A 22,010-nucleotide genomic window follows, 5' to 3' on the forward strand; every position below is an offset into this window, starting at 1 on the left:
ATTAGTATTTGATCAAATAACTGGATACTATATATATATATATATATATGCACACACACATATTTATTTTATATTCTTTATATATTTTTTCTTCTCCCCTCAGAACAGTAAATGATATTTAACTCTATATCTGAACTCTATATCTTGGTATTTAAGACAGATTTATCGAGGAAAGAATATAACTGAACAGGAGTAAACATCACTCAGAGATGGGTAAATTGAAGGTTTTGTTTTCACTTTTATTAGTGACAGTGAGTGTATATTTAGTTAGGTACAAGTATAATACTATTGTTATCTTTAATAAGTTTACATGGCTAAAAGGTTAAGTGGAAACTGGATTGACAATGGTGTGGATACTGCTCAATTCTTAGCTGTCAACTTTGCAGTATTCCCATTTCTAAGGAATTAGATTTTCAGGAATCCCTTTCTCTAATTTGTTGATCTCATGCGATGAGCTCATGTAAGTTTTGGAGGACATGATGGAGAAAGCGTTATTCTAAGGATGTGTGGTGGCCAGATGTAGTGGCTTTGTAGATATTTCCATGAACTTCTTTTTGAGGTCATGGCAACCTGATGTGACAGCTTCATAGAATTTACTGTCAGCTAACATTTCATTGCTACATAGTGTCATAGTGACAGCCAGATGCAGCTTCTCAGACTTCCCTCCAAGCTTCAATTTCTCCAGTCTGTTCTAAGTTGTTGGGCAAAAGTGATTAGTGATTGAGCCTCCAATCCTTTGATTGTAGTCCTCAAACTACCTTCCACATTTGTTTAAGGCCTAATTCCTCTATTAAATTCCATAGTGCATCTGTGTTTACTGATTTTGCCTAGACTGCTGCATAAGCTGAAATTCAATAATTATTCAGTGGATTATTTATGCAAAAATGGGCAAGTTAACGGAGAAGGCAATGGCAACCCACTCTAGTACTCTTGCCTGGAAAATCCCATGGATGGAGGAGCCTGGTAGGCTGCAGTCCATGGGGTCGCCAAGAGTCGGGTACGACTGAGCGACTTCACTTTCACTTTTCACTTTCATGCATTGGAGAAGGAAATGGCAACCCACTCCAGTATCCTTGTCTGGAGAATCCCAGGGACAGAGGAGCCTAGTGGGCTGCTATCTATGGGGTCGCACAGAGTCGGACACAACTGAAGTGACTTAGCAGCAGCAGCAGCAGCAGGGCAGGTTAAAGCTATAGAATAAACAGTTCATGGTGGTTGTGATTTAGTCATTAAGTTGTGTCCGACTCTTTGTGACCCCATGGACTATAGCCCACCAGGTTCCTCAGCCTGTGGGATTTTCCAGGCAAGAATACTGGAGTGGGTTGCCATTTCCTTCTCTAAACAATTCATAAGTAACTCTTAATAGGTAAAAGAATTTAGTATATAGCAAAGCTATCAATTCAAATTATAAAATAAAGGCAATATTATTTAATAAATGGTAATAGGATATTTGGTTAAATATTTGGAAAAAATAATGATACACATTTTGAAGTTTGGTTAAAAATTTTTTCAATAAACTAAAGAGTTAAATTAAAAAATTCAGGTAGCAAAAATTAGAAATAAATATTTGTTGTTTGAGGAAAAGAAATGTTTTTATGGAGTCAAAGCAAAGGAAAATATTAATATATGTAGGAAAATTTTAACATAATAACTTTCAGTTCAGTTCAGTTCAGTTCAGTTGCTCAGTCGTGTCCAACTCTTTGCAGCCCCAAGAACCACAACACACCAGGCCTCCCTGTCTATCACCAACTCCTGGAGTCCACCCAAACCCATGTCCATTAAGTCGGTGATGCCATCTAACCATCTCATCTTCTGTCGTCCCCTTCTCCTCCTGCCCTAAATCTTTCCCAGCATCAGGGTCTTTTCAAATGAGTCAGTTCTTCACATCAGGTGGCCAAAGTATTGGAGTTTCAGCTTCAACATCAGTTCTACCAATGAACACCCAGGACTGATTTCCTTTAGGATGGACTGGTTGGATCTCCTTGCAGTTCAAGGGACTCTCAAGAGTCTTCTCCAACACTACAATTCCAAAGCATCAATTCTTTGGTGCTCAGCTTTCTTTATAGTCCAACTCACATCCATACATGACCAATGGAAAAACCATAGCCTAGACTAGATGGACCTTTGTTGACAAAGTAATGTCTCTACTTTTTAATATGCTGTCTAGGTTGGTCATAACTTTCCTTCCAAGGAGTAAGCGTCTTTTAATTTCATGGCTGCAGTCACCATCTGCAGTGATTTTGGGCCCCCCCAAAATAAAGTCAGCCACTGTTTCCTCATCTATTTGCCATGAAGTAATGGGACCAGATGCTATGATCTTCATTTTCTGAATGTTGAGTTTTAAGCCAACTTTTTCACTCTCCTCTTTCACTTTCATCAAGAGGCTTTTTAGTTTCTCTTCACTTTCTGCCATAAGGGTGGTGTCATCTGCATATCTGAGGTTATTGATAATTCTCCCAGCAATCTTGATTCCAGCTTGTGCTTCCTCCAGACCAGCATTTCTCATGATGTACTCTGCATATAAGTTAAATAAGTAGGGTGACAATATACAGCCTTGACGTACTCCTTTACCTATTTGGAACCAGTCAGTTAATATATTTTAAAAATTTAAAGGTAAAAAATATACTAATTTTTGCCATGATATGGTTATTGTTTTTTACTCTACCTAAGGATCAGCAATGTCTTTCTGAAAGAGGCAAGATAGTAAATATTTTAAGTTTTGTAGGACAAAAGGAGAATCACTGGATCTTATGTAGGTAAATATGCAACAAGGGAGAGAACAAATTTCCACAAATATTTTACTGACAAAATTAAAAATATAATGATAATAATTGAGTATAATGATTTGTTGTACTCCCAATCCACTATGAGAATAACAGCATTCTCTTTCCTCTAAATAATATTTTGTTCAATTGGGACTCAAAGTTAATATTCTCTATCATCAAAATAGATCACTAGTATACATCTGTTAATGTTGGTCTGTTCTGAGACGTTCATGTATTTCACTCTGAAAAAATGCCTTTTTTATATAGACAGGTATTAAAATGCTGATATTTATCCAAGAACATATAATTTTAACTAAGCACAAGTATTATTTAGAAAGCATTTATAGAATGGTATTAATTCTCCTTCATACTTGTTTTTTAATATATCACTGCATTGCAGATTACTTCCAATTGAAGAAGTTTAGGTGGAAGCTATCAGTTGAACAGTTAAATGGATTTTGAAATACGGAAATTTCCTTATTTGTATTTAATTCTGAAAAATGCTTCTGCAACTGTAGTTTGAGGTCAGTACATGTATCTGTTATAAAATTAAACTGGACTGGATCTCACTTCTTATTTTAACTTTTGAAAGAATGGTAGTATAAAGCGGCTTAACATTTTTTGTGATTCAAAACATTACCCATGTACCGTAGCCCACCAATCTCCTTTGTCCATGGAATTCTCCAGGCAAAAATACTGGAGTGAGTAGCCATTCCCTTCTCCAGGGGATTTTTCTGACCTAGGGATCAAACCCAGGTCTCCTGAATGGCTGGCAGATTTTTTACCATCTGAGCCACCAGGGAAGCCCTGTTTAGCTTCTATTTCTGACAAAAATTCATAGAAATGATGATTAAATCCATGAAGGTGAATGCAGTTCACCATGATGCTACTAGATTCATGACAAATGATAAAGTCAACAATTTTGTGCAAAGTATTTGCTGATGAGTATACAATGAATTCCAGAGAAGGCAATGGCACCCCACTCCAGTACTCTTGCCTGAAAAATCCCATGGATGGAGGAGCCTGGTAGGCTGCAGTCCATAGGGTCGCTAAGAGTCAGACACGACTGAGCGACTTCACTTTCCCTTTTCACTTTCATGCATTGGAGAAGGAAATGGCAACCCACTCCAGTGTTCTTGCCTGGAGAATCCCAGGGATGGGGGAGCCTTGGTGGGCTGCAGTCTATGGGGTCGCACAGAGTCGGACACGACTGAAGCGACTTAGCAGCAGCAGCAGCAGCAGCATACAATGAATTCACAGTTTCACAAGTTTTATAAAATGTGTCCCATTTCATTCTTCATACATATTCTTACTACTGTCAGTTGTAACACATCTTTGCAGATTCTGCTCCAGGTTTTATTGAATTATTGTTTTCTCAACTTCTATGAAAATATTCTCATCTGTAGTTGTTCCAGTGCATACTTTTTGGAACCATGAAGCTAATTCTTTAGCCACCTTAAACTTAGTGTTAAGTCTTAGTCATCAAAAACCAAGCAAAACCACTTGAAATTATTTGTCTTATTTCTCAATTGACTATTGATTTTGCTTCTAATGTCCTCAACTCTTGAAGCAACTGGTCTTATGGAAAGGCTAACAGTTTTATTCAAGTTTATTTTCTCTGGACATATCCTTTAGTTGCTGCAATCAGATATGACTTTATTAACTCACCATTGATAAGTGGCTTTCTTTGTGTGGGTAACAAATGATCTGCTCAGAAACTTAATTCGGTTGCAACTTCATTTTTGACTTTTTAATTTTGTGTAGAAATTCTGCTATAATGAGATAGTCCATTTTAAGTTTTCTAATTTTTCTGACTGTTAATTTCCTATGAGTTGAGAATACTGTGACAAATTATTAATCTCGGAATATTGACACATACTATATTCTGTTAGCAAAGCTATAGTGTCATTGCATTGCAAACACAATGCTTTGCCATATAACTCAGTTTAAAAAAATCCATATTCCACTGTGCATTAAAAATCCTGTCTGATATCCCAGACCGGTCCCCATCCACCAGCAAGACAACAACCACCACACTAGGCAGAGCCTGCAGCCAAGTGGGCCAGGGCACAACCCCACTTACTAGCTGGCAGCCACACTAGTCATCCCCACCACAACACAAGGGTCCATGCATTTCACATAGGGAGCATCCTGGAGCATAGCTCTGGTGATCAGAAGGGAGTGTGCTGCTGGGCCCCACAGAACATCTTCTAAATTAGACAACTTCTCCAACATCAGGAAACATAACAGACATACCTAATACATAGGCATAAACACAGAGAATCAGGTAAAAATTAATAAACAGATGAATATGTTCCAAATAAAGGAACAAGACAGAACTCCAGAAGAACTAAGTGAAAGAAAGATAAGCAATCTATCTGATAAAGAGTTCAAGGTAGTGATTATAAAGATCCTCAAACTCAGGAGAAGTTTGTATGAACATAGTGAGTTTAACAAAGAGCTAGAAAATATAAAAAAAGAACCAAACAGAGATGAAGAACACAATAACTTAAAGAATACACTAGAAGAAAATTTAAAAGTAGATGATACAGAGAAACAGATCAACAAGCTAGATCAGTTCAGTTCAGTCGCTCAGTTCAGTTCAGTTCAGTTCAGTCGACTCTTTGCGACCCCATGAATCGAAGCATGCCCGGCCTCCTTGTCCATCACCAACTCCCAGTGTTCACCCAAACTCATGTCCATTGAGTCGGTGATGCCATCCAACCATCTCATCCTCTGTCGTCCCCTTCTCCTCTTGCCCCCAATCCCTCCCAGCATCAGAGTCTTTTCCAATGAGTCAACTCTTCGCATGAGGTGGCCAAAGTACTGGAGTTTCAGCTTTAGCATCATTCCTTCCAAAGAACACTCAGGACTGGTCTCCTTTAGGATGGACTGGTTGGATCTCCTTGCAGTCCAAAGGACTCTCAAGAGTCTTCTCGAACACCACAGTTCAAAAGCATCAATTCTTCAGTGCTCAGCTTTCTTCACAGTCCAACTCTCATATCCATACATGACCACAGGAAAAACCATAGCCTTGACTAGACAGACCTTTGTTGGCAAAGTAATGTCTCTGCTTTTGAATATGCTATCTAGGTTGGTCATAACTTTCCTTCCAAGGAGTAAGTGTCTTTTAATTTCATGTCTGCAATCACCATATGCAGTGATTTTGGATCCCCAAAAAATAAAGTCTGACACTGTTTCCACTGTTTCCCCATCTATTTCCCATGAAGTGATGGGACCAGATGCCATGATCTTCATTTTCTGAATGTTGAGCTTTAAGCCAACTTTTTCACTCTCTTCTTTCACTTTCATGAAGAAGCTTTTTAGTTCCTCTTCACTTTCTGCTATAAGGGTGGTGTCATCTGCATATCTGAGATTATTGAGATTTCTCCCAGCAATCTTGATTCCAGCTTGTGCTTCTTCCAGCCCAGTGTTTCTCATGATGTACTCTGCATATAAGTTAAATAAGCTAGAAGATTAAGTATTGGAAATAACCTAAGCTGAACAGAAAAAATAATTTTAAAAACTGAGAATAGTTTAAAACACCTCTGGGACATCAAGCATACTAACATTTGCATGATAGGGGTCCCAAAAGGAGAAGAAAGAAAGAAAAGGGGAAGAGAAATGATGTGATGAAATAATAGCTTCACATAGTAATAAAAATTATGTGAAGAAAAGTTCCCTAACCTGGGGAAATAAATAGGCATCCAGGTCCAGGAAGCAGAGAGAGTCCCAGACAAGGAATCAAAGGGATCCACACCAGGACACATTATAATTAAAATGTCAAAAATGAAAGATAAGAATCTTAAAAGCAGCAAGAGAAAAGCAACTAGTTATGTACAAGGGAACTCCCCTAAGACTATCAGCTGACTTTTCAGCAGAACTTTTGTAGGCCAGAAGGAAGTGGCACCATATATTCAAAGTAATGAAAAGGGAAAGCCTACAACCTAGAATACTCTCCCAGGCAGAGGTACCATTCAGTTTTGAAGGAAAGACAAAAGAATTTTAAAGATAAGCAAAAGCTAAAAGAGTTCAGCACCACTAAACCAGTTTTATAAGAAATGTTTGGAGGGACCTCCCAAGGTGGAACAGAAAACACCACACACAAAGAAAAGAATCCAAACATAACAAAAGAGAAACAAACTCATAGATATAGAGGATATACTGGAGGTTTCCAGAGAGGAGGGAGGTGGGACATGAGGGAAATGGGGGAGGGAGAATAAGAAGGACAAACTTCCAGTTATAAAATAAATAAGTCACAGGGATATAGTGTACATATAGGGAATATTGTCAATTGTAATATAATAACTTTGTATGGTGGTTGATGGTGATGGTGGTGGTTTAGTTGCTAGATCATGTCTGACTCTTGGGACCCCATGGACTGTAGCCCGCCAGGTTCCTCTGTCCATGGGATTTCTCAAGCAAGAATACTGGAGTGTGTTGCCATTTCCTCCTCCAGAGGTCTTCTTGACCCAGGGATTGAACCCACATAGCCTGCATTGCAGATGGATTCTCTACCACTGAGCCACCAGGGAAGCCCTAGTTGATCGTAATTAGACTTATTGTAGTGATCATTTTGTAATGTATAAAATTATCAAATTGTGATGTTGTACACCTGAAACTAATATAATATTGTAAATTGATTATACTTTTAAAAGTATGGCCTAGGGTTTCCCTGATAGCTCAGTTGGTAAAGAATCCACTTGCAATGCAGGAGACCCAGGTTCGATTCCTGGGTTGAGAAGATCCCCTGGAGAAGGGAAAGGGTACCCATCCCAGTATTCTGGCCTGGAGAATTCCACAGACCGTATAGAATGTGGGGCTTCTAAGAGTCAGATGTGACTGACCAACTTTAACTTTCTATTTGAAGTCCATGTTTCTGTTCCTGTTTTAATATGGTAAGTATGCACTGGAAAGAAATAATAATATTGCAAGGTGGTGATATGCATGGTACCCAAACACTGCCAGGTTCTAAGTGTTTCATTGTGATTTGTGGTATAATAGACAACACTGAGGAGAAGGCAATGGCAACCCACTCCAGTACTCTTGCTTGGGAAATCCCATGGATGGAGGATCCTGGTGGGCTTTAGTCCATGGGGTCTTGAGGAGTCTGACACGACTGAGCGACTTCACTTTCACTTTTCACTTTCATGCATTGGAGAAGGAAATGGCAACCCACTCCAGTGTTCTTGCCTGGAGAATCCCAGGGATGGGACCCTGGTGGGCTGCAGTCTATGGGGTCGCACACAGTCGGACACGACTGGCGTGACTTAGCAGCAGCAGCAGCAAACAACACTGCAATGCAAGGGGAATACCACATTCAGTCCTTGTCCCCGACTATTTGTAGCAGGAGAACAGCCATAGGTAATATCTAAATGAATGAATATATTTCTGTTCCAATAAAACTTTATTTATGAACAATGAAATTTGAATTTTGTAAAATTTTAATAAAAAATATAAGGTAATATTTTTGTTTTTATTTTTTAAAACCACTTAAAAATGCAAAAAACATTCTTAGATCATAGGCCATATAGGAATAGGAGGTAGGCCAGACGTGACTCACAGACCTTAGTTTGTGCCTCTTGCTCTACTTGAGTCTAAGTATTTTTGTTTTTATACATCTCATGCAGTTTCTTTCCTAGTTGCCTTTTTGGTTTATGCTGTCTCCCCTACCTGAAATTCCCTTCACTCACTGCCTGTCTCACCCTCCCTCTACCTTTATAAGATTAACTGCCCCAGATCCTTTAAGATCAGCTTACTTCTCCCTTTCCCAAACCTTTTCTTTTTTTATTTTCTTTTATTTATTTTATTTTATTTTTTAAATTTTATTTTTAAACTTTACAATATTGTATTAGTTTTGCCAAATATCGAAATGAATCCGCCACAGGTATACCTGTGTTCCCCATCCTGAACCCTCCTCCCTCCTCCCTCCCCATACCCTCCCTCTGGGTCGTCCCAGTGCACCAGCCCCAAGCATCCAGTATCCTGCATCGAACCTGGACTGGCGACTCCTTTCATATATGATATTATACATGTTTCAATGCCATTCTCCCAAATCTCCCCACCCTCTCCCTCTCCCACAGAATCTGTAAGACTGATCTATACATCAGTGTCTCTTTTGCTGTCTCGTGCAGAGAAAGCCTTTGACAAAATTCAACATCCATTTATGATAAAAACTCTCCAGAAAGCGGGAATAGAAGGAACATACCTCAACATAATAAAAGCTATATATGACAAACCCACAGCAAACATTATCCTCAATGGTGAAAAATTGAAAGCATTTCCTCTAAAGTCAGGAACAAGACAAGGGTGCCCACTTTCACCATTACTATTCAACATAGTTTTGGAAGTTTTGGCCACAGCAATCAGAGCAGAAAAAGAAATAAAAGGAATCCAAATTGGAAAAGAAGAAGTAAAACTCTCACTATTTGCAGATGACATGATCCTCTACATAGAAAACCCTAAAGACTCCATCAAACCTTTTCTTGATATACTTCCCTCCATTAAGATTTCCTCCCTTGTTTCCATAACTAGTACAGAACTGTTACTGATCTTTTCTTACTATATTAGAATTCTGTTTATGTATTTTCTCTCCAACAGACTATACAATTGAAGACAAAAACCATACTGTTTTTTAAAAATTCCATATTGTAGCTACCTATGCAAAGAAAACATGAGGCTTACACATATATATGCACATATATGATATACATAATTCATATATATATGTGCACACATTTTCATACATGTGTATTATATAAATCATTACATATTACATTTGTATATTATTTATATATGTATATATGTGAAAATCAGTCTGTTTTTATCATTTCCATAAAACAAAAATTTTCAGCATCATAATTTATTGAAGTCACTGCCCATGCTTAACCTTATGAAATTTAGAAAACATTTGGAAAATATTTTTTTGAGCCCATGAAGTTGACTTTTGTAAAGAAAGCCAGGTTGAGAGCAGCAATGCTAATTCCACATTTTCTATGACTTAATTGAAAGTTTATGTGCAGATATTTGTCAAGGCAATTGTGCTATGTATATAGTCATGAAAAAAGTGTCTAGTTTTATCCCATATTTATTTGTGTCTCTATTAGTATTTTCCTCTCTAAAAAACAGGCTGTATTACTGGGTACATTTTAATACCACAATTAGTCATGGATGTGGTGATTCATCAGGTTGGCTTAAAAAGCGAAAGCAGCCTTGCCCTTCCTAAGCGTTGACTGTTGGCAACTCTCTTCCCCCCTCTGAATCAGACATGTATTTGTTTGAGTAATCAAGAAAGAACTGTCTGTCTTATGACCTTAGAGGCTGGTGAAAGGGAGCAACTGAGTGTTTTTGGCATAGGAAAGTTAGTAGAACAATGAAAATCTGTAGAGCAGAGAGTGTTCTGCTTGGCTGCTTACTCTGGGCAGACTTGAATGTCACACAATCCTCTAATTGCCGGCAGAATTTTTACCCTCTGCAGAAAATCATTAAAATATAAGCAATATGGATTTCCGGTCTTATAAAAACAATTCTTAAACTCTCTCTGTGTGCATTTTACTGAATTCTCTACCATCTATTGAGACCTGCAGTCTTTCCAAAATGAGCACCCTGAATCCTACTGTGATAAAAGCCAGTAAGAGATAGTTTTACACCATGGATGCTGTTAGGGAAAAATCACATCAAATAACACTGCTGGGGAACGAATGAATCAGCCTAATGAAAATTTAGACAAGGCAGTTGAACCACACAGAGGAAATTTATGTCCTATGTCTTGAAATCTTTAAACTACATATTCTTTTGCTTGCTATCAGTAGCCGAGCTGTGCTGGGTGTATACCTTCTTTGATTCATGTTCCCAAGTGATCTTATTCCAAATATGATTTGGGGACAGTTATGTGTGCTGTTCTGATATCTTCCTAAAAGGAAATTATTTTGGAAGAAAAGTCACTGATAAAATCAATTCAGGAAAATGCACTTTGTAAATGAGCATTACTAAAGCCCATGTTATAAAAATATCAATTATTTTAACTGGATAGCAGTTACAATAGAACAATAGCATACTTTTAAAGGGAGAGTGAAAGGGCCCCAATTTGAAAAATATGAGGCAGAAAAAGTTCTAAATCAATATATTTGAGGATTACCTCAAATTGTAAATTGTATATCGTAAAAGACAATTCTCTGTATGAAATGAAACACAAAAGGCTAATATGAAGGGAACAATAGTTAACATTATCAAAGGAAACAAAGTTAAATCAGGTTTCTTTTCCACATGGAAGAGTCTCCTTTTTTCCCTGGTCTCCTGTTTCTATGTGGAGAAACTTCCTTGAACGTGTCAGTCCCAGCTCTGGCTGCTCTGACTCACTTTTCCCTAGAGGAAGGAGCAACTCGGGCCAGTCTCTGACCCTGTGGGGATGGCCTGGGAAAAGCCTGTGACTCTCCAGCTCTGCTTTGGACTCACACGGTCTAATTTTCTTATTCAGGGACTAAGTCTTGGAGGTCAGTAATGGCTCAGATGTAAAGCTAAGTTCTAAATCACCTCCTATGAGGCCACTGGTATGACTCGACCTCTCTCACACAGTTGCTTATGAATTCAGTTCAGAAAGAGAAGAGTCCATTTGGGATCTTAATCAAGCTCTAATAGTTAAGAAACAAAATTACGTGAGACACAAAATGTGTATCTACGTATCAGTTAGAAAAAATAAATAAAATTTATCTTCCTGAGAAGAAGCAAAAACCAGGAAAAAAAGAATACAAACCAAATGGCTCCATATTTATTTGTTTGTACTGATGTATGACATCAGACAGAGAGATGTATGAAAGAGAATTAGCATAGAGGGCGCATGAGGTGCCACAATGATGAGTATTAATTGACCACAGAAGAACTGGAACATCAAAAATCCTGAAAGAAGAAAAATATTATGAATTTTACTGCTCCCTCTCCCTTCTAAATGAAAAGAATTGCAAATGTTTGAGAGGGAAAGCATGGTCATAGAGGCTGTCAGACGATGGAGTAATATCAAATCCCAGAATAAGGGTAATTTATTTCAGGATTTCAACAAGAGTCAATTACAATAGGGTACATGAGATATCATGAGGCTGTGCTTAAACCGCTGCACAATAGGACAGGGGAGGGAGTGTTCGCTAAAGGAAGGAGACCATGTCCCTTCATAACAAAAGAGAAAGAACTAAAATGGTAGTTACAAGGCAGCTAGAGGCTGGAGGGAAAAAAGGGGAGTGGCCTTACCAAAGACAGGCAGAACAACCGAAATGTAGCTGTCCAATGCAATGCTATGGTACTTGGACTAAGGAAGACAGTGACAACTTCTTATAGCTTGTCATCCCGTGAGCACTTCTTATTGAAAACCCTGCTTTCAACACCAGAAAACTCAGTGAGGACTTTAGAATGACAGAATCTTTAAATAACATGTGACTGAGATTAATTCTGTCCACAGCTGCTTTCTCTGCCAAGTTTATCTTCCTCTCTATCTCATACCCCTTCACCTCACACCTCTCTACCACCCACACCTCCACCTCCAAACCTTCCACCTCCCATTCTTCTTTCTCAGCTTTCTGCCTTTCATCCCTCCTCCACCCACCTCTCCACCTCCCATCCCTTCCACCACTTCACTTTCCACCCCTCCACTACCATCACTATTGAGTTGGCCAATACCTACTCATTCAATACTTCATTTAAAAAAAAAATGAAATATAGGGCTCCCCAGGTGGTGCTGGTGGTAAAGAACCCACCTGCCAATGCAGGAGACACATGAGACATGGGTTTGATCCCTGGGTCAGGAACATGCCCTGGAGAGCATGACAACCCCCTCCAGTACTCTTGCCTGGAGAATTCCATGGACAGAGGAGCCTGGCAAGCTACAGTCCATAGAGTCGCAAACAGTCAGACATGACTGAAGTGATTTAGCATGCACATATAGGTAATTTACCATTATGTTAGCTTCAAGTATACAGCAAAGTGATTCAGATATATATATATATATATATATTTCAGATTCTTTTTCATAATAGGTTATGACAAGATATTGAGTAGAGTCCCCTGTGCTATACAGTAGGTCCTTGTTGTTTACCTAGTTTATATGTAGTAGTGTGTATATATATGTTAATCCCAAACTCCTAATTTATCTCTCTTGCCTGCTCTGTATCCCTTTTGGTGACTATGTTTGTTTTCTATGGTGAGTCAGTCAGAGAAAGACAAATATCATATGATATCATTTATTTGTGGAATATACCCATCTGAATGCAGAGTTCCAAAGAAGAACAGGAGAGATAAGAAAGCCTTCCTAAGTGATCAAGGCAAAGAAATAGAGGAAAACAATAGAATGGGAAAGACTAGAGAACTCTTCAAGAAAATTAGAGGTACCAAGGGAACATTTCATGCAAAGATAGGCACAAAAAAGGGCAGAAATGGCATGGACCTAACAGAAGCAGAAGATACTAAGAAGAGGTGGCAAGAATACACAGAAGAACCGTACAAAAAGATCTTCACAACCCAGATAATCATGATGGTGTGATCACCTACCTAGAGCTAGACATCTCGGAATATGAAGTGAAGTGGGCCTTAGAAAGCATCACTATGAACAAAGCTAGTGGAGGTGATGGAATTCCAATTGAGCTATTTCAAATCCTGAAAGATGATGCTGCGCTCAATATGTCAGCAAATTTGGAAAACTCAGCAGTGGCCACAGGACTGGAAAAAGTCAGTTTTCATTCCAATCCCAAAGAAAGGCAATGTCAAAGAATGTTCAAACCACTGCACAATTGCACTCATTTCACATGCTAGCAAAATAATGCTCAAAATTCTCCAAGTGAGGCTTCAACAGTATGTGAACTGAGAACTTCCAGATATTCAAGCTGGATTTAGAAAGTGCAGAGGAACCAGAGATCAAATTGCCAACATCCTCTGGATCACTAAAAAAGCAAGAGAGTTCCAGAAAAAACATCTACTTCTGCTTTATTGACTATGCCAAAACCTTTGACTGTGAGGATCACCACAAACTGTGGATAATTCTTCAAGAGATGGGAATACCAGACCACCTTACCTGTCTCTTGAGAAACCTGTATGCAGCTCAAGAAGCAACAGTTAGAACCAGGCATGGAACAACAGACTGGTTCCAAATTGGGAAAGGAGTATGCCAAGGCTGTATACTGTCACTGTGCTTATTTAACTTATACACAGAGCATATCATGCAAAATGTCGGGCTGGATGAAACACAAGCTGGAATCAAGATTGCAGGGATAAATATCAATAACCTCAGATACGCAGATAACACCAGCCTTATGGCAGAAAGTGAAGAAGAACTAAAGAGCCTCTTGATGAAAGTGAAAGAGGTGAGTTAAAAAACTAGCTTAAAACTCAACATGCAAAAACAAAGGTCATGGCATCCGGTCCCATCACTTCATGGCAAATAGATGGGAAAGCAAAGGAAACAGTAACAAACTTTATTTTCTTGGGCTCCAAAATCACTGTAGATATGGTGACTGTGGCCATGAAATTAAAAGACACTTACTCCTTGGAAGGAAAGTTGTGACCAACCTAGACAGCATATTAAAAAGCAGAGATCTCACTTTGCCAACAAAGGTGTCCATCTAGTCAAAGCCCTGGTTTTCCCTGTAGTCATATATGGATGTGAGAGTTAGACCATAAAGAAAGCTGAATGCCAAAGAATTGATGCTTTTGAACTGTGGTGTTGGAGAAGACTCTTGAGAGTCCCTTGGACTGCCAGGAGATCAAACTAGTTAATCCAAAAGGAAATCAGTCCTGAATATTCATTGGAAGGCCTGATGTTGAAGCTGAAGCTCCAATACTTTGGCCACCTGATGTGAAGAACTGATGACTCATTTCCTGATGCTGGGAAATATGGAAGGCAAGAGGGTAAGGGGTCAACAGATGATGAGATGGTTGGATGACATCACTGACTCAATGGACATGAGTTTGAGTAAGCTCCGTGAGTTGGTGATGGACAGTGAAGCCTGTCATGCTGCAGTCTATGGTGTTACAAGGAGTCAGACACAACTGAGAGACTGAACTGAACTGGTAAGTGGAATCTAAAAAATAATGATACAAATGGACTTATTTACAAAATAGAAATAGCCAATATTCAGTTTTATAGCATCTCCTCCCAGAGGCTTTCCTCAGTCCCTTCAATTCCCACTCACCCAGCACTGCCTCCTCTCAGGCTTAGACTGCCTGGCCCAGTGTTTAAGGATTTCAGCTCCACTGCCAGAGACCTGTGTTTGAAATCAATCTCTGCAGTTTGCTGTCTGCATGATCTTGGACATGTTGTTTAATCTTCTCTAACCTTAGTTTCTTCACTGATAAAGTCTGGCAAATGATAGTATATATTCCATGAGGTTGTTGTGAATATAAACAAAATAATGTACACAGAGTGCTTGACATTGTGCCTTGGCACACGTCTACAAGAATCCATAGATGGAGGTCATAAATTTTGGGCTGGTCCTTCCCGTTTTCCAGCTAACACTTACGTTACATTTCATTTGTCTGCGTATCTATCTGCATTCTGTTTGCATGCAAACTGTGAATTGGAAGTTGACCTTCCAGTGTCTAGTACAATGTGAAGCCCTGTAAGTGTATGTTGAATTAATTCAAAGAGTAGCTTACCCCATAAAGTGAAAGTGAAAGTGAAAAAGTGAAGTCGCTCAGTCGTGTCTGACTCTTTGTGACCCCATGGACTGTAGCCTACCAGGTTCCTCCATCCATGGGATTTTCCAGGCAAGAATACTGGAGTGGGTTTCCATTTATGCTTATGTCTGTGGTTATAATTTAGAATGGGCATGCAGGGCAAGAATTTCCCCAAATCAAACTGCATCATTGCCTATTCTTTCAAAATATGTTTAAAAGGAGATTTTACAATCCACTTTCATAATATTCTCCTGTTAACATTTTCTCTAAGTCAAACATACCCCTATACTTTAAAATAAATGTCTATCACTTAATATTTATATTAGTGGAAAAAGAAAAGAGCTGCCTTCATTCCCTATAAAATAACCTCTCCTCCATGTAAACATTAACGTTGGCTTTCTTTCTCACTCTCCTCTTACTAAAATAAATCTATTCCTTTAACATTTTAAATAGCCCTTTTTCTTCACCCCTTTCATAATTGTGGCTCTGAAAAATACTGTCACAAAGTATAAAACAGTGGAAAAAAATTTTTTTACAATAGTTGAAAATTTTATGAAGCCTCAGAAGTGGGTCATTTAATATCTGAAGAAGGATGCTCATTTTAAACTAGAAGAGTTACATTATTATACGGTGAATGAAGTCTTACTAGTGTCAACTAGTTGTACTATTAATTCTTACTTTTATAAAATATATCTGCCAAGGGTTGACATACTGATTAAGTGGCTATATAAAGAATCTTAAAATGTTTCATCCTTAGACATTAACTACATTTCTAAAGATGTAACCAAAAATATGAACTGGTATAGCCAATGTGGAAAAGAGTGCGGAGGGTCCTCAAAAATTAAAACTATAACCACCTGTGATCCAGCAATCTCCTTCTGGGTATATATCCAAAGGAAATTAAAAAAAGGATCTCAAATAAATATCTACAAGCTCATGTTCATTGCAGCATTATTCATAATGGCCAAGATACGGAAATAATGTAAGTGTCTATCAATGGATGAATGGATAAAGAAGATATGAGATAGAAAAACAGAAACGCTGCCATTTGTGACAAAGTGAATATTGAGAGCATAATTATGCTAAGTGAAATAAGTCACACAAAGAAAGACAAATATTATATAATGTCACTTATATGTGGAATCTAATAAAGCTGAAATAGAGAATAGAGTGGTAGTTACCAGGGGCTGAGAGCTGGGGAAAATGTGGAGATATTGGTCAAAGGGTACAACCTTTCTGTTATAACATAAGTTCTGGGAATCTAATATATAGTATGCTCATTATAGTTAATACTACTGTATTATATACTTGAAAGTTACTAAGAGTAGACTTTAAATGTTCTCACCACAAAAAAGAAATGGCGATTATTTGACATGATGGAGATGTTGGATAATCTGTGTGGTAATCACTTTGTAATATGTAACTATCAAATAAACAGGTTGTTGTCGTTTAGTTGCTAAGTTGTGTCCAACTCTTTGCCACCCCATGAACTGCAGCACACCAAGCTTCCCTGTCCTTCATTATCTCTCAAAGTTTGCTCAAATTCATGTCCATTGAGTCAGTGATGCTATCCAACCACCTCATCCTCTGTTACCTCCTTCTCTTCCTGCCCTCAATCTTTCCCAGTATCAGGGTCTTTTCCAGTGAATCAGTTCTTCGAATCAGGTGGCCAAAGGATTGGAGCTTCTGCTTCAGCATCAGTCCTTTCAATGGATATTCAGGGTTGATTTCCTTTAGGACTGACTCGTTTGATCTCTTTGCAGTCCAAGGGATTCTCAAGTCTTCTCCAGCACCACAATTCAAAAGCATCTATTCTTTGGTGCTCAGCCTTTTTTATGCTCCAACTCTCACATCCGTGCATGACTACTGGAAAAAGTCATATCTTTGATTCCAGTATTCTTGCCTGGAGAATCCCATGGACAGAGAAGCCTGGCGGGCTACAGGCCATGAGGTTGCAAAGGATTGGACACTACTGAGCAACTGAGTATAACTATATGGACCTTTGTCAGCAAAGTGATGTCTCTGATTTTTAATACACTGTCTAGGTTTGTCATAGCTTTTCTGCCAAGGAGCAAGCATCTTTTAATTTTGTGGCTGCAGTCACTGTCTGCAGTGATTTTGGAGCCGAAGAAAATAATATCTGTCAGTATTTCCACTTTTTCTCCACATATTTGCCATGAAGTGATGGGATCTGATGCCATGATCTTCATTTTTTGAATATTGAGTTTTAAGGCAACTTTTTCACTCTGCTCTTTTCACCATGATCCAGAAGCTCTAGTTCCTCTTGCTTTCTGCCATTAAAGAGGTATCATCAGCATATCTGAGGTTGTTGATATTTCACCCAGCAATCTTAATTCCAGCTTGTGATTCGATTCATCCTTTAAACTTACACACTGTTATATGTCAATTACATCTCAATAAAGCTATTTTTAATTTTTTTAGATAATAAAGATCTGGCCTAAGAAGGATTATCAGTAGGTTCATCATGCTGCTGCTGCTGCTAAGTCGCTTCAGTCATGTCCGACTCTGTGCAACCCTATAGACGGCAGCCCACCAGGCTCCTCCGTCCCTGGTTTTCTCCAGGCAAGAACACTGGAGTGGGTTGCCATTCCCTTCTCCAGCCTGATGTTTGCTGCTTAGAGACAATATCTTGAACCAAGCAGGATTTCACAGCATTCTTTATTAAAAGTACTCTCAATAACAGTAGAATGCCAGATCTAAGCTGTCACTAATGCTGCCTTCTCCCTTTACTTGGGTTCACACTCTTTCTTGGCCTCCCTGACTCTGCTTCTCTGATCCAACTCCCCAGAAAACAATTACTAGTTCACAGGATTCATGCGAAAATGACATTAAATACAATTCATTATAAAGAACCGTGCTTGGTATTTAATTTTACTGTAATACAGACACACAATATGGATCTGATCAAACAAGAGAAGGAATTTGTATTCAGAAAAACTAGAATTAAAATACTTTATATTCAGATTTATTTAAACCAGTTCATAGGTAAAACTCCAGACATTTTGTTTATGTGTATAAATATGTTTGTATTTTTCTTCATGCTTGAGACCCAAAATGACACAATAGCCCAGATTATGGGCTTACTTCTATCCTATGATATGGTCAGATTCAAACTGAAGAAAAAGTCAAAAGACGTCCTGTGGTCCAGAAGTACTTTTCAAAGCTAATGACCAAACTATCCACAGCTTAAAAGCTAAGAATTATTCCATACTTAAAGCTTACTTTAGAACAGTTATGTAAATCAGTGTATCCCAAATTTCAGATAAGTATCAAAGGTTTTGGAGCACTACCAAAGCAAAGAATCTGTCAGTTTTCCTCAGGATGAATTTTGGCCTTCAAGTCCAGCTCTTATTTAGGCCAACCTTGGAAGTAGGGAGAATTATTCCTAGGGAATTTAACCAATGACATTCATTGCTCTCCAATAGGTATCTTGCATAATCATCTAGAGATAAGGAAGTATCTATTTCTATTCCTTTCTAATATTTCTCTTAATATTAACAGGCACACAAAGATAGTAATATCAAGGGACACACAAAGAGTTGTCCCCGACTCTTTGCAACCCACCCCAAGGACTGTAGTCTACCAGGCTCCTCTGTCCATGGGATTCTCCAGGCAAGAGTTCTGGAGTGGGTTGCTATTCCCTTCTCTAGGGGATCTTCCCAATCCAGGGATCGAACCTGGATCTCCTGCATTGCAGGGAGATTCTTTCCCAGCCGAGCCACAAGGAAACCTACTCCCTTAATACATTCCAACACTAATGAAAGGCTGTTGTTGAATCACTCGAAGACACCAGGATTCTACACCGGGATTCTGGGCCCCCGGAGGAGAAGAATTCAATCCGGGGCCAGAGACGAGGCTTGATCGCTCAGAGCTTTTGTGTAATAAAGTTTTATTAAAGTATAAAGGAGATAGAGAAAGCTTCTGACATAGGCATCAGAAGGGGGCAGAAAGAGTACCCGCTTGCTAGTGTTAACAATGAAGTTATATACTCTCCAATGAATCCAAAAAATGTCTGGAGGTTGTAAAGACCTCCCATAATTTACATTTTAAGATAACAGAATTAGCCAGAAGGTTTAATCCAGAGACTGTCCTCAGGCAGGATACATTATTGTTATATAATCCTAAGGAATGTAGAGAAGGAAAAAAAAGCTTGTCCTTTCTTCCTCCTTGAGAATTCCAGACCCCTCTCTCCTTGGGGACCCCTAGACTCCTTATCAACCTGCCTAGGAACTGACTCTTTCACTAATTCTGATGAAGATAAAAATGACACCAAAATAATAACCTATTATAAACAATATAGGGCTTCCCTAGTGGCTTAGATGGTAAAGCGTCATTGGATTGCAAAGAGTCAAACACAACTGAGCAACTTCACAAAAAACACACAAACAATAAACAATATAAAGGATCATTTTTTAAACAAAACAGAGCTTCTGAGAATAAAATCCAGCAAAACTACTATCACACCGGATTTAAGGGGACTTCCACAAAATTTAAAATTTTTTTCTTATATTCTGAATAAAAGGCTTTTTCAGCAAGTAGAGAAAAAAAAAATTACTCCACATTAACCACAGTATCAGGTATAAGAAATTTTATGATAAATAAAATCCAGATGTTATTGGTATCCTATTTTTCTTAGTTTGAAAGTTATCAACTTCTCAATCTGTACTTGACTATGCTGTTGCTGCTGCTAAGTTGCTTCAGTCTTGTCCGACTCTATGCAACTCCATAGATGGCAGCCCACCAGGATCCCCCGTCCCTAGGATTCTCCAGGCAAGAACACTGGAGTGGGCTGCCATTTCCTTCTCCAATGCATCAAAGTGAAAAGTGAAAGGGAAGTCGCTTAGTCGTGTCCGACTCCCAGAGACCCCATGGACTACAGCCTACCAGGCTCCTCCATCCATGGGATTTTCCAGGCAAGAGTACTGGAGTGGGGTGCCATTGCCTTCTCCGGTACTTGACTATAAAATGGAATAAATTTTGAACTGCTTTAAAACTGTTGCATTGGTTCTTGCCTTAAGGAGAGATTAACGAGGTCTCTTTTGCTGTCTTGCATACAGGGTTATCATTACCATCTTTCTGAATTCTATATATATGCATTAGTATATGTTGTATAGAACAGTCTTTTGGACTCTGTGGGGGGGGGGGGATGATTTGGGAGAATGGCATTGAAACATGTATAATATCATATAAGAAATGAATCACCAGTCCAGGTTCAATGCAGGATACAGGATGCTTGGGGCTGGTGCACTGGGACGACCCAGAGGGATGGTACGGGGAGGGAGGTGGGAGGGGGGTTCAGGATGTGGAGCACATGTACACCCATGGTGGATTCATGTTGATGTATGGCAAAACCAATACAATATTGTAAAGTAATGAGCCTCCAATTAAAATAAATAAATTAAAAAAAAAAATAAAGAGACAATCTTAAGGATTACTTCTTGACTAAGTAAGCCTACTGGGAAATTATACAGGTCTATTTGTAAATAATCATATATAAGACAAGGCTGTAATGGAGTAGTTTACAAAGTAATTCCTAGTGACATAACCTTTGGTCCTGTAACTTACAAACTGGAATTTCTATCTTAAACTTGACCTCTCCTCCAAAGAGTTAGAGAACACTCAAAATTACATAAACTCCTTCATCAAGATTTCCTAGATAGTGGAATCTGCAGTTATCTGTCCACTTTGTCCAAATGCCTCTGATCCCCTAAACTTACTACTCTTCTTCACAATACAAAAAGTCTAACTCCTAAATCCTGCTCACCCTCTGTCAACCCATCCATAGGCTGTGAAAATGACATTCCATTTGATTAAGAATTAGATCAGAGACACTGATGTATAGAACAGTCTTATGGACTCTGTGGGAGAGGGAGAGGGTGGGAAGATGTGGGAGAATGGCAATGAAACATGTAAAATATCATGTAGGAAACGAGTTGCCAGTCCAGGTTCGATGCATGATGCTGGATGCTTGGGGCTGGTGCACTGGGACGGCCCAGAGGGATGGTATGGGGAGGGAGGAGGGAGGAGGGTTCGGGATGGGGAACACATGTATACCTGTGGCGGATTCATTTTGATATTTGGCAAAACTAATACAGTTATGTAAAGTTTAAAAATAAAATAAAATTGGAAGAATAAAAAAAAATAAATAAATAAAGAACTTGGTAACAAAAAAAAAAAAAAAAAAGAATTAGATCACATTCAAGTGCTGAAAAATAATCAAGCCACATGATTCCAAACGAACATTTCTTCAGTGCCTAGTCCACACAGAGCCCGTTACAGGATATTTCCTACTATTTAAAGTAACGTTGGAGAAGGCAATGGCACCCCACTCCAGTACTCTTGCCTGGGAAATCCCATGGACAGAGGAGCCTGGTAGGCTGCAGTCCATGGGGTCACTAAGAGTCGGACACGACTGAGCGACTTCACTTTCACTTTCCACTTTGATGCATTGGAGAAGGAAATGGCAACCCACTCCAGTGTTCTTGCCTGGAGAATCCCAGGGACGGAGGAGCCTGGTGGGCTGCCGTCTCTGGGGTCTCTGGGGTCGCACAGAGTCGGACACAACTGACG

The sequence above is a fragment of the Bos javanicus genome, chromosome 4, assembly GCF_032452875.1.
Source record: "Bos javanicus breed banteng chromosome 4, ARS-OSU_banteng_1.0, whole genome shotgun sequence".
In the NCBI taxonomy this organism is placed as follows: Eukaryota; Metazoa; Chordata; class Mammalia; order Artiodactyla; family Bovidae; genus Bos; species Bos javanicus.